Source organism: Palaemon carinicauda, chromosome 5 (genome assembly GCF_036898095.1).
Source record: "Palaemon carinicauda isolate YSFRI2023 chromosome 5, ASM3689809v2, whole genome shotgun sequence".
NCBI lineage: Eukaryota > Metazoa > Arthropoda > Malacostraca > Decapoda > Palaemonidae > Palaemon > Palaemon carinicauda.
Window position 1 is genome coordinate 141286828 of NC_090729.1, and position 10704 is coordinate 141297531.

The 10704-nt window shown below is 32.9% G+C and overlaps 1 protein-coding gene across 5 annotated transcripts in view; it reads left to right on the forward strand.

Annotated features, from left to right (window-relative positions):
• The window catches only part of LOC137641518 (uncharacterized), a 115582-nt gene that overhangs the window by 32549 nt on the left and 72329 nt on the right, over positions 1-10704 (forward strand). The window contains exon 2 of one of the 5 annotated variants that reach the window (XM_068374143.1): positions 8655-8697. The exons of 2 other annotated variants lie outside the window; for them this stretch is intronic. The gene's annotated coding sequence lies outside the window, so the exon portion shown is untranslated. Of the gene's footprint in view, positions 1-8654; positions 8698-9024; positions 9166-10704 lie in introns of those variants that run through there. 2 more of the 5 variants (XM_068374141.1, XM_068374145.1) reach the window with 2 other exon arrangements.

Here is a 10704-nt window from a genome sequence, read left to right on the forward strand (position 1 = left end):
CAACTCAGAGCTACGGAATGAATGATGATAGGATTAACACTAAGAGACCGAAAAAGAGCAGCATGTATAGGAGAGAAAACTAAAGTAGAGGATATTCTAACATGTAAGAAAATGAAATTGACGTGTGCAGGGCATACTGTATATTGAGAAAGACAGATGATATATGGACTAAAAGAATAACGGAATGGTTTCCTAGAGAATGCAAACGAAGTTAGGGAAGTAAGAAAAGACAATGGATTCACGAGCTAAGAAAAGTTGCTAGTATATATTTATATAGAGTATATATAGAGTATATATATATACATATATATATATATATATACACATATACACATATATATACATATATATACACACATCATACACACATACACAATTACACACACATACATATACACATATACATATACACACACACATAGATATATATATATATATATATATATATATATATATATATATATATATATATACATATCTGTGTATATATATATATATATATATATATATACATTATTTTATATAGTATGCATAAGTATATTGGCACTATATAGTGTTATGCTAGATATAAGTATTGATATATACATGATTATGTGTTTATGATATTAATGTTGTATGTATATAAATGTATATATGCATATGTATGTATGTATATGTATGTATGTGTGTATATATATATATATATATATATATATATATATATATATGTGTGTGTATATATATGTATGTGTATATATATGTATGTGTGTATATATGTATATATGTATATGTATGTGTATCTGTATGTACAGTATATATATATATATATATATATATATATATATATATATATATATATATATATATATGTATGTATGTGTATGTTTTGCTTATGTATTTATATAGATAAGGCTACCGTGTTTTCATATAAATAAACTGAACTGAAAGTAAAAAAAAAAGAAAAAAAAAAAAAATTTACCCACCACTAGAAATGACCCTTTTTAGCAGGTGTCTAATGAGCTTGGGGACTCCGCCCACTTAACACCTGACCTAAGCCCAGGTAGGTGGTAAGGGAGTGTCATTGTTCTCTAAATCTCTATATGTATGTTCGTACGTTTGCTTTCCCTATAAAATGTAAAGAAACCTCTCTCAATAAATCAGTCCTCTGAAGAAGTATCACGAAACTAGTCAGGACTTAAGCGTATATTTCGTATTTTCATTTTCCCTGTGGTTTTTCTGCATATATATATATATATATATATATATATATATATATATATATATATATATATATATATATATGTACATATCATCATCAGCATCATCGCCTCCTATGCCTATTGACACAAAGGGCCTCAGAGAATTCATTGGCTAGATTCATCAAAGGATAGCCAGCTCCTTGTGATGCGCAGTGCCTATAATTCAAGTGACCCCTGCTGGTCCATACTAATTCCAGTAAGATTATTCGCTAGGCATAAGGAGTAGAAGCCGAAGAGACATCTTGTCTATCGCTTTAAACCCAATCCGTCACCCTGCTGCCAGTGACTTCATCCAGATTTAGGGGGCATCTTCTCCACACCCAAAATTCTTTTTACTCCACCAGGTTGCTCATCCGCTTATATATCCGTTTACAAACATGGATTGCTAAGATATACTGCTTAGCACGATAGATATGTACATTTAAATATATATAATTATGTACAAATATAATTATATTTATATACATATATATATATATATATATATATATATATATATATATAATAAATATGCACATATAAGTAGAATAATTCCTCACTTTATCATGGTAATTTATGTTAACAAAAATCTTTATTGGAGAAAGTACTTTTGAATTATCATTCTTATGAAGAATGTGTTACTAAATTTAAGCTGTTTAATATCTTTGAGTCATTTTTTTAAGTAAAAGATAGAAAAGTATTTTTTTAGGCAAAAAAAGTGCTGGGGCTATAGTCCCCAGCCACATCCCCCTACCCATACGCCCCTGTTGGGTCAGTAATTCCTAGTCAATGTGAATTTGATATCTAAAGGTAATTCTGGCTCAACATTTGAAAGAATGAAAATCACGAGTTTTAGAGATAAAATCATCGTGTGTGTGTATATTATATATATATATATATATATATATATATATATATATATATATATATATATATATATATATATATATATAATATGTGTGTTGCAGTTGTAGTTCAATTGGATCCGCTGGGAACTTTCAGTCTTTAGACCAAGTTCCTTCATCATTTGGGTTAATAACAGGCCCGACTGAAACGTGGATCCACACTGCTGTGATTTTGAAGAGGAGTGCGTGGGAGCCATGGCCGAATGTTTCAGAGCTCAGACAGTGGAACTTTATGTGAAGAATTATTTTCATTCTTTATTTCTATTAATATATTTTTCTTATTTATCTCATGCATGATTGCAATTAACTCGTAATAAGTTTTGCTTATGCCAAACCTTCTTCCTTTCTCTACCTCCCTTTATTACCAGTGTGAAGAATTATCTTTATTCTATATTCTCATTTGTAATTTACTTCTTAGTTCATGCATCATGTAGTTTAGTTAACTTTGTCTGTTTTCTTTTTTCTATTTAGATACTCTTTCCATTTTCTATCCTATCTATCAAGATCTCTGTTTGTGACGTCACGACAGGTAGTCTTCTGTAGTAATTAGCTATCTTAAGGAAATGATTCTTGTCTCCTTGAGCAGCTTATTCTAGGAAAATTATTTTTTCTGATCTTGATTGTGAATTACACATTAGAATTTGTGTATTTCATTTTTATTTCTCTGTCCAACAGGTTTAACTCCTTTTGCAATTGGGATTTCTCACCATCTTATGTAATGTTAGGATTGCTGTGCTTCCTGTATTATCTTCAAGGGTTTTAACATAAGACTCATCTATTCCTTGCCTTTGAAGGGCTTTCATTACTGCTGAAGTTTTGACAGAATCAAAAGCTTTCTCATTGTCTATAAATGTCATACATGGGGTTTGTCATAATCTGTTGACTTTTCCATTAGCTGGTTAATTACATGGAAAAGGTCAGTTGATGAATACCCACTTCTAAAGCCTGTGTGCTCTCTTTCTTATTATGTATTCCGTAGAACAAACTTATTGTGCTGTAATTTTTCAGGGCTTTTGCGTCTCCCTTTTTGTGAGTTAGTATAAGGATTAAGTTTTTACAAGTTGTAGTTGGTAGGCGTAGAGCAATCTTGCAGCCATTTTGCGTAAAGCTCAACCAGTTTTACTACTATCATATCTCCTTATCTAATATTAAATCATTTGTTATGCCATCTTTTCCTATTACTTTGCCTCTTTTCATGCCTTTTAATTCTTTCTTTACTTCTCCTACTGTTGCGTTTGGTACCGGTTCAGGTGTTTCATTATTTCGCTCCTCAGCATCCGGATCTCAGTATTGATAATGTTTCTTTAAATTTGTATGACTCTTTCAAAATTTTAGGTGTGATTCTCGACAGCAAATTTACTTTTGAGAAACATATAAGGTCTGTGTCTTCTTCAATTGCACAAAAAATTGGCTTATTGAGAAAGTCTTTTAAGATATTCGGTGATCAATCTATTCTTAAGAAGTGTTTTAATTCTTTTATTCTACCTTGTTTTGAGTATTGTTCTCCTGTCTGGTCTTCAGCTGCTGATTCTCATCTTAATTTGTTGGACAGAAACTTACGGTCTATTAAATTTCTTATTCCTGATCTAGATATTAATCTCTGGCACCGTCGTTCAATTAGTTCATTATGCATGTTGCATAAGATTTTTCATAACTCTGACCATCCTTTACATTCAGATCTCCCTGGACAATTCTATCCTGTTCGTAATACTAGGCTGGCAGTTAATTCTAATAGCCAGGCCTTTTCCATCATAAGACTCAATACCACGCAGTACTCTAGAAGTTTTATTCCAGCTGTTACCAAGTTGTGGAATGATCTTCCTAATCGGGTTGTTGAATCAGTAGAACTTCAAAAGTTCAAAGTTGGAGCAAATGCTTTTTTGTTGACCAGGCGGACATGAGTCTTTTTATAGTTTATATATGACATATTTGTTTTTGAAGTTGTTAATAGTTTATATATGACATATCTGTTATGACGTTGTTACTTTTTTTAGAATGATTTACTGTTAATTTGTTCTCTTCAGTTATTTATTTCCTTATTTCCTTTCCTCACTGGGCTATTTTTCCCTATTGGAGCCCCTGGGCTTATAGCATTTTGCTTTTCCAATTAGGGTTGTAGCTTGGATAGTAATAATAATAATAATAATATTGGAAAGGTTATTTCTCAAATCAGTATTGTATAGAGATCCTTTAGTGCTTCCTTAATTTGGGTTTGATTGTGTTTATAAATGCCTTAGGTTTTTAGTTTGTTTATTATTTTGGATAGTTCTGCTAATATTATTTCATTTCTCTTGGATTTTACCCTCATTTCCAATCTTTTCTTCATTAAGCTTTTAGTCCTTTCTGAAAGTTTTCTTCGATCTTGTTTAGGAACTTTTCCACGGATCTCTTGTGCTAATTTCAATTAAAAAAAAAAGCAAATTACTTGCTTTCATTTAATCATTTAGCGGGGAGTACCTGTTTTGTAATACACAACTAAGCTCATCTGATTTTTCTCTTATTTCAGTAGTGTTTATTTTCTTTCTTAAAATCAGGTTTCCTCTTTCATTCCTTTGATCTAAACAAATTTTGACTTTGAATTGTTGGGCTTCTCCCTGTCCATTTTCTTTTTATATAAAAAAAAAGGGTTCGTGGTTTTAAGATTGTTTCTTTCAGCAAATTCTGCAAGTATGTCCCCTCTGTCATTTTTTGTGCCTACTCCAAATAGACCTCCTGATTCTCCTTCTTTTGGCCTAATTTAGCATTGAAATCACCCAAAACTAATGTAAATTGAGTCTTATGTGTATTCATAGATATCTCCTGATCATAAAAAGTTTCTATTTCTTGGTTCATACGGTTGAATGATCTTCAATTTATACTTTTTATTTAGTTTGATAATTAATCCTGCAATTCTATCACTAGGAGCACAAAATTCTTCTATGTTACCTGAAAGATTTTTGTCATTACATGTATGTCTGTGTGTGTGTTTTCGAACATGTATGAAAGTATGTGAGCAAACTCATAGACTGGAAACAAGTCCCTCTTGTTCATTTTTTTTTTTTTTTCATTTTAGGTAAAAAACATTATATTGGAATAGTTACGATTTAAATATATTTTCCTGATGAAACAATCACCTCTTTGATAATAATAATAATAATAATAATAATAATAATAATAATAATAATATGATAATAATAATAATAATAATAATAATAATAATAATAATAATAATAATAATAATAATAATAATAATAATAATAATAATACTCTGTATCAGAAAAATATCTAAGAAAAGTCTGCGATCTTTTTACAGTCTGAAGAAAAGCTAGTATCCGATGTATGAACTTGCCTCCTTAATTTTTTTTTTCTTTTCTTTTTTGTATCCCATAAATAGACTAGAAGTGTTTGTTCGACTGATGACGTACGTAGAAAGCCACTCGCTAGTCTATGGTATCCGGTTTCTTGTTAGCATCAATCTATTTTTCGTTTTCTTTTACTCTTGGACTGTAATAGTTATAATAGTGTTAGATTTTAAAGAAATAATAATAATAATAAGAATTATTTCTTTCTTACAATGTATGTGGGGTCATCCTTTCATGTAATTGATAAATTTGGGCACACCTTCAGTCTTATTCTAATTTCAAAAGAGACAATACGATCGAGCGCATAAATCATAACTTTTATTATTATTATTATTATTATTATTATTATTATTATTATTATTATTATTATTATTACTTGCTAAGCCACAACCCTAGTTGGAAAAGCAGGATGCTATGAGCCAAGGGGCTCCAAAAAGGGAAAGTAGCTCAGTGAGGAAAGGAAACAAGGAAAAATGAAATATTTTAAGAAGAGCAACAATATTAAGATAAATATCACTTTGTAAACTATAAAAACTTTGAGAAAACGAGAGGAAGAGAAATAAGATACAAGATTAAACAGTGTGCCTGAGTGTACCCTCAAGCAAGAGAACTCTAACCCAAGACGGTGGAAGACCATAGTACAGAGGCTATAGCACTACACAAGATTAGAGAACAATAGTTTGATTTTGGAGTGTCCTTCTCCTAGAAGAGCTGCTTGTCATAGCTGAAGAGTCTCTTTTACCCTAACAAAGAGGAAAGAGGCCACTGAACAATTACAGTGCAGTAAGAAGATTTTTTTGGTAACCTCGGTGTTGTCAGGTGTATGAGGACAGAGGAGAATGTGTAAAGAATAGGTCAGACTATTCGGTGTGTGAGTGTGTAGGCAAAGGGAAAATGAACCGTAACCAGAGGGAAGGGTCCAATGTAGTACTGTCTGGCCAGTCAAAAAACCCTATAACTCTCTCGTGGTAGTATCTCAACGGGTGGCTGGTGTCCTGGCCATTACTTTAATGGATGTCCATTATTCTAAAGACGAAGTTTAAAGCATTAAATCAGAAATGTACCTCACAACCATTGACGCACTTTAACGACCTTAAAATGGTTGGACTTGATAGTTCTGACGAAAGAAACGAAGGTTTCGACCAAGCACCGTGGACGCAATCCATTTCTTTTCATGTTAATAATTAGACGTTTGCAATGTAGGAATGCTTTCAAATTATTGAGCTGAAGTATCTGTGTGACTCAGTGATGATCATTCGCTAAGGATGGGTTTTCATTAACTGCAAGTTACTTTAGTGCTATATCTCCAAAGTAATGAGTTATTGTTTGTTTATCGATATAGATTCGGTTTTGATGTACCCCTTTTTTAATTTTTTTCTGTCCATTATAACAACATAAAATGTCCCCTAACAAAATTTAAAATGACTCAGTATAGCAATTTTAAACTAACGCGTTGAAGCAAAGGATTCCATCTTCTTCTTCTTCTTCTTCTTCTTCTTCTTCTTCTTCTTCTTCTTCTTCCTCATGTACAGCAACAGAGTTCGTAGACCTTGATCTTTGATATGAGAGAAACAATCGTACAAGTTCGGGGCACCAATTAGACATGGTGAAATCAGAACTCGTCGCATTGATATTGATATCATATCAAAGACTGTCCAAGGTGACTGTCTGAAAATGATGTCATACGATTAGTAGAAAATTGAATTTAGATATAAGCTTCTCCAATCGAGACAAAAGAGTACAGAGATTACTATTCCGTCAACTTCAGTGAGAGAGTCCCCATATGAAAGTTTTTTTTTTTTAGAATAAAGATTTTTTTTTCAGGAAAAGCTATAATAATCCATTTTGATAAAACAAGTAATAATAAGGAACTAGTAAAATGGTACTCTATATTTGTTACAGTCCTCATTTTTCAATATTATCTAAAGTGTGAAAACATTGAAAATAGTAAATAAATCAGGTAGTTTTGCAGAAGACATAATTTCCGAAAAAAGAAATACTTATAGCTTTTCCATTAATGTTTCTATGCAAACAAATCGGTATTAGTGAGGTCTTTTTAGCTACATTTTAAAGACGAAAACTTTCTCCAAAACTCCTAAACCATTCTCGTTCAGCTTATGAGGATTTCTGGGTTGGAATTTGGGGCGAGACACTTAATTCCAATACCAGTGTCTTGAAACATTCTAGATGTCTCGTGCCAACGGTACAGATTAGGGTTTAAATGGGCCTCTTAAAACCAGATCAAAACAAATGCGTTTTTCATGAAGCAATATTTAAATCAAAATATCTGTTTACATTTTCAAGACTTATAAAGTAAAATTCATTATATGTTACCGTCTCCATTTGCGTAGTACCTAATGTGATATGTGTCTTATGATAGCAATAATGTGTGAATATCTTGTAAATAGGAATGATTAGATAAGTTGTTAAACCTTAATCTATGTTTGGTCACGTCGAAGGTACGTGTTTCCAACGGGCCAACGCTCTCATATTTGTATAGTCACCTGATAAACAATCTATCTTATCTGAGACTATAGGAAAAAGGTTTCTTATATAGGCTATACTTTGAATTCCAACAAGTTTGTTTTTTGTCGTTTCATACAATGAAAAACGTAATTGCATAATTGTCAATGCACATGTAGTGTACGCGTGTTTGACTTTTAACAAAATAATCTTTGTGCATTTGTGTACTGTTAATGTTTTTTTTTAATTTTTACCCATAAAGAAGTACTCAACTTTAGCGAGACGTTAGAAGTCAGCTATCACTTTTCTTTGTTCGTTCTTTAGACGGACCAGAGGCAAGCACGCTTTGGCTTAACCCGAACCAAGCGATGGAACTATTGAGTAGAAAAATGCATATGCAACGACAGATAACTGTAAAATACCAGTATTTCTCGCTGCACTACTTATACCGACTCATCCTATGAATGGTTGGTTAGGCCTGTTAGTCGATTGATTTCCTTTTGAATCGATTCACTGTTTATCACTGACTGTAAAAACAGAAAATAAAGATTTTCTGCTGGGAAGGCAAGCCATTATATCCGTCGTGATTCGTAAGTGCAATGAACCGATAAATATCTTTCAACATCTGAAGTAAAATCTTGAATTTTCGTAACAATATATCCAGTAAAACTTTTTTATCTGAGGTTTGAAAATCTGACATTCATTCAAGGGCTTTACGTCTATTCCAGCTCCCAAGGAAGAGACTCCATGCACCTGTGAAAGATACTGTAGGTAAGTAAGTTGATCGTAGTGCTTGCTGTAAGCACATTTTTGCGGAAGCGAACAACTTCGAGTTTGGAATGAAGGTCGCGGAGCCCAAGGAAACAAATAATGATGGTGCCGATCATCATGATAGACATCATGATCGACTTAATAATATGCATTAAGATTAAGTGGCTGGTTAGAAAGTTGCTTCACAGCAACATTAATAATGTAGTTTATAATGTAATGTAGTTCATGGAGCAAATTTCGTCGTCGATGCCTCTATTTTAGACCTTCATAATACAAACTTTGGATTACGCCACAAAATTGGTAACGTTGTATGAGTGGTGCCTGATACGCAATACAATCAAGAGAAGGGGACGAACAGTCGCAGACAGAAGGTAGCTGCGGTGCTGCAGAGCCAGACTGAGCAGAGAGAGTCAGTCAAAACTTCAGTCAGTGCATCAGTAGTACGCTTCCTGCTGCCGTCCTAGAAAGGTGTTTGTGCGTGTGTGTGAACGTGTTAGCGATGATGCGCTGTTGGCGCACATACAGTATTAGCTAAGAGGATGATAATTGCTGTCAATTACTGTTGTCTTGTGTTTCTCTTATGTGTTCATTTGGTTGATATTTCTCCTTGGTATCTTGTGGCCTCTTTTTTCAGAAAATAGTATCGTGATCAATTGTCATTAAATACTGACATTATCGTGAAAGATAGTAGGCTTACGCATAGAATCACTTACTGCATTGTCGTACTTCTGATTATTATCTTTACACATTTTGTCATAATATTTTACCATATTTGTGGATATTGTGTCTGTTTGAATCTTGGTGTGTAAGTTGTGTGCGCGTTCAGTCTGAAACTTTATGCTTCTCTTATCTTATACATACAAGGAAGTGTCCATCCCAGTTAAACAGAACTGTGAGTATTGGAAACATTATCTAATTTAAATGAACTATGCGCTTCAAATTATAATATTCCTGCGCTCACTGTATTTCCTCAATACCAATACGAAATGCGTGGTTTTGCCTCCACTGTTGTCTTGTTTTACACTGTAGGCCCTACTGTTTTTTCTCCACTTTAAATGAAACCCTCGTATGTTTATGTAAACGTGCATATATATATATATATATATATATATATATATATATATATATATATATATATATATATATATATATATATATATATATATATATAAGCTGTTGCAAAACATGCCATTAAACAAATGTTGGTTTTCTGAGACAAAATCCTTGGACACCTGTTTATCTTTCAGGCTCAAAATTCAGTAGGTTACAGGTGATCAAACACTTGTTCTCTGCTCAGTATTTAATAACAAAAAAAAATTACTGAGTGGCTGAACCATATTTAACGACCCTTAACTAAAACAATTTTGTTTTCCTAAAAATCGTGAATCATATAGGTATAAAGGTTCTCTAAATAACGTTGATAGGAAAGCAAGAACTGTTGTTTCTAAGGGACTATTCAGACAGTATTCGGGAAAGGCTGGGATTTGCTACATCCGGGAGACAAGGGGCGGGGGTGTCGGTACCCATGCCCAGGATCCTCTCTGAGTGGTACCTTTCTCCTTCAAGGACGTCCATACAGAAACCGGTCCATGAACACACTCACAGTCACCACAGGAACATGTTATAGTCTCCTCCTCTGCGTTTTAAAGCATTCGTATCTGCCGTCCCTCCCCCTCAACAATTGTAAACGTGCTATTTACTGATTTAACGTTTTCAAGTCCTCTCTTAAAATAATCGGCATGAACTTGACTTTTTTAGTTAAATTCCCTCATTTTAATGTGAGGATCTCAGTTTACTTAAGATTGTTTGGGGGGATATTATTGTGCCTTTTTAACCATTTTACAAACACAAAATCTGTAAGTACGATACCCGTACATGCATGTAATTAAAACGTGATGTGACCACTGTCATAATTTGCTCTTTTTATCAGTAGATCAGCTTCGTTCAGAACACACACACACACACACACACACACACACACACACACACACATATATATATATATAT